The sequence below is a fragment of the Arachis ipaensis genome, chromosome B10 (assembly GCF_059453495.1).
Source record: "Arachis ipaensis isolate K30076 ecotype BB chromosome B10, ASM5945349v1, whole genome shotgun sequence".
NCBI lineage: Eukaryota > Viridiplantae > Streptophyta > Magnoliopsida > Fabales > Fabaceae > Arachis > Arachis ipaensis.
In genome coordinates, this window is record NC_142435.1 from 134,025,706 (window position 1) to 134,029,661 (window position 3,956).

Genomic DNA, 3,956 nt, shown 5'->3' on the forward strand with positions numbered 1-3,956 from the left:
CTTGGATCTCTTAATCAGAATCTTCGTAGTATAAGCTAGATTGATGGCGGCATTCATGAGAGTCCGGAAAGTCTAAACGTTGTCTGTGGTATTCCGAGTAGGACTCTGGGATTGAATGACTGTGATGAACTTCAAACTCGCGATTGCTGGGCGTAGTGACAGACGCAAAAGGAGGGTGAATCCTATTCCAGCATGATCGAGAACCTCAGATGATTAGCCGTGCTGTGACAGAGCATTTGGACCATTTTCACAAGAGGATGGGACGCAGCCATTGACAACGGTGATGCCTCCAGACGATTAGCCATGCAGTGACAGCGCATCGGACCATTTTCCAGAGAGGATACAAAGTAGCCATTGACAACGGTGATGTCCTTACATAAAGCCAGCCATGGAAAGGAGTAGGATTGATTGGATGAAGACAGCAGGAAAGCAGAAGTTCAGAGGGACAAAAGCATCTCCATACCTTTATCTGAAATTCTCACCAATGATATACATAAGTATTTCTATCTTTATTTTCTGTTTATTCGAAAACTCCATAACTATTTGATATCCGCCTGATTGAGATTTACAAGGTGACCATAGCTTGCTTCAAGCCAACAATCTCCGTGGGATCGACCATTACTCACGTAAGGTTTTATTACTTGGATGACCCAGTGCACTTGCTGGTTAGTTGTATCGAAGTTGTGAATGAAAAACGATATATTAAGACATGCATACAGAGTTTTTAGTGCCGTTGCCTGAGATCACAATTTCGTGCACCAAGTTTTTGGCGCCGTTGCCGGAGATTGTTCGAGTTTGGACAACTGACGGTTCATCTTGTTGCTCAGATTAGGTAAATTTCTTTTTGTTTTATTTTCAAAAATTTTTCAAAAATCTTTCAAAAATTTCTCATCTGTTTTCGAAAAAAAAAATTATTAAAAAAAATGTTTTCAAAAAAAATATATTTTTCTTCAGAATTTTTAAGAATGAATTCTAGAGTTTCATGGTAACATGTTAAATCCTATCTGGCTGTAAAGCCATACCTAAACTGCTTTGGGATTGGTCTTCAACTAATCACTTCAATGCATGTAATAGCATACTAAAGCTTGGATGGCTATTAAGCCATGCCTGACCCTCAGATTGGAGCTTTAGACTAAGATTGCAAGATTCCTGGAATTCATATTAAAAATTTTGAATCCTTATTTTCTTTTTCAAATAATTTTCAAAAATCTAAAAAAATAAAAAAATCATAAAAATAAAAAACATTTCATGTTTCTTGTTTGAGTCTTGAGTCAAATTGTAAGTTTGGTGTCAACTGCATATTCATTTTGCATTTTTCGAAAATTCATGCATCCATGGTGTTCTTCATGATCTTCAAGTTGTTCTTGGTAAGTCTTCTTGTTTGATCTTGATGTTTTCTTGTTTTGTATCTTTTGTTGTTTTTCATATGAATTTTTGCATTCATATTGTCTGAACATGAAAGATTTCTAAGTTTGGTGTCTTGCATGTTTTCTTTGCATATAAAAATTTTTAAAAATAAGTTCTTGATGTTCATCTTGACATTCAAAGTGTTCTTGGTGTTCATCTTGACATTCATAGTGTTCTTGCATTCATCACATACTTTGATCCAAAATTCCCATGCATTGCATCATTTTCATGTTTTTCTCTCTCATCATTAAAAATTCAAAAATAAAAAAAAATATCTTTCCCTTTTTCTCTCTTAAAATTTCGAAAATTAGATTTGACTTTTTCAAAATTTTTAAAATTCTAGTTACTTTTATGAGTCAAATCAAATTTTCAATTTAAAAATCTCATCTTTTTCAAAATCTTTTTCAAAAATCAAATCTTTTTCATTTTTCTTGGTTATTTTCGAAAATTTTAAAAATATTTTTCAAAAATATTTTTCTTATCTTTATTACATAATTTTCGAAAATAACATCATCAATTAATGTTTTGATTCAAAAATTTAAAGTTTGTTACTTACTTGTTAAGAAAGATTCAAACTTTAAGTTCTAGAATCATATCTTGTGATTTCTTGTGAATCAAGTCATTAATTGTGATTTTAAAAATTAAATATTTTTCAAAACTAATTTCAATCATATCTTTTCAAAAATATCTTTTTATCTTATCTTTTTCAAAATCATATCTTTTTCAAAAAAATTTGATTTTAAAATATCTTTTCTAACTTCTTATCTTCTCATCTCTTCAAAATTGATTTTCAAATTTGTTTCAACTAACTAACTAACTTTTTGTTTGTTTCTTATCTTTTTCAAAACCACCTAACTAACTCTCTCTCTCTAATTTTCAAAAATATCTTCCCCCTTTTTCAAAATTTCTTTTTAATTAACTAATTGTTTTAATTTTTTATTTTAATTTTCAAAAATTACTAACCTTTTTCAAAAACTATTTTCGAAAATCACTAACTCTTTTTCAAAAATTAGTTTCGAAAATTCTCTTTCTCTCTCATCTCACATCTCTGCTCTCCTCACCCTTGTGTTTCTTTCCTTACATTACATTCTTTTCTTCTTCTTTTCTTCTACTCACACAGGGACCTCTATACTGTGGTAAAAAGGATCCCTATTATTATTATTTTTCTGTTCTCTCTTTTTTATATGAGCAGGAGCAAGGACAAGAATATTCTTGTTGAAGCAGATCCAGAACCTGAAAGGACTCTGAAGAGGAAACTAAGAGAAGCTAAATTACAACAATCCAGCAAGCACCTTTCAGAAATTTTCGAACAGGAAGAGGAGATGGCAGCCGAAAATAATAATAATGCAAGGAGGATGATTGGTGACTTTACTGCACCTAATTCCAATTTACATGGAAGAAGCATCTCCATCCCTACCATTGGAGCAAACAATTTTGAGCTGAAACCTCAGCTAGTTTCTCTGATGCAGCAGAACTGCAAGTTTCATGGACTTCCATCTGAAGATCCCTTTCAGTTCTTAACTGAATTCTTGAATGGAGTAGATCCTGAAGTCTACAGGCTCATGCTTTTCCCTTTTGCTGTAAGAGACAGAGCTAGAATCTGGTTGGACTCTCAACCTAAGGATAGCCTGAACTCTTGGGATAAGCTGGTCAAGGCTTTCCTAGCCAAGTTCTTTCCTCTCAAAAGCTGAGCAAGCTTAGAGTGGATGTTCAGACCTTCAGACAGAAAGAAGGTGAATCCCTCTATGAAGCTTGGGAGAGATACAAGGAACTGACCAAAAAGTGTCCTTCTGACATGCTTTCAGAATGGACCATCCTGGATATATTCTATGATGGTCTGTCTGAGTTATCTAAGATGTCATTGGATACTTCTGCAGGTGGATCCATTCACCTAAAGAAAACGCCTGCAGAAGCTCAAGAACTCATTGACATGGTTGCTAATAACCAGTTCATGTACACTTCTGAGAGGAATCCTATGAGTAATGGGACGCCTCAGAAGAAGGGAGTTCTTGGAATTGATACTCTGAATGCCATACTGGCTCAGGACAAAATATTAACTCAGCAAGTCAATATGATTTCTCAGAGTCTGAATGGAATGCAAGCTGCATCCAACAGTACTCAAGAGGCATCTTCTGAAGAAGAAGCTTATGATCCTGAAAACCCTGCAATTGCAGAGGTAAATTACATGGGTGAATCTTATGGAAACACCTACAATTCATCATGGAGAAATCATCCAAATTTCTCATGGAAGGATCAACAAAAGCTTCAACAAGGCTTTAATAATGGTGGAAGAAACAGGTTTAGCAATAGCAAGCCTTTTCCATCATCCACTCAGCAACAGACAGAGAACTCTGAACAAAATACTTCTAATTTAGTAAACTTAGTCTCTGATTTATCTAAGGCCACTGTAAGTTTCATGAATGAAACAAGGTCATCCATTAGAAATTTGGAGGCACAAGTGGGCCAGCTGAGTAAAAGGATCACTGAAATCCCTCCTAGTACTCTCCCAAGCAATACAGAAGAGAATCCAAAAGGAGAGTGCAAGGCCA

The 3,956-nt window shown here is 34.4% G+C and overlaps 1 non-coding gene across 1 annotated transcript; it reads right to left on the bottom strand.

Moving 5' to 3' along the window:
• Nucleotides 1–3,100: 3,100 nt before the first annotated feature.
• On the bottom strand, nucleotides 3,101–3,208 carry LOC148581790 (small nucleolar RNA R71). The gene has a single exon (XR_015899483.1). It is a non-coding gene; the product is annotated as a small nucleolar RNA R71 (small nucleolar RNA).
• Nucleotides 3,209–3,956: the final 748 nt, after the last annotated feature.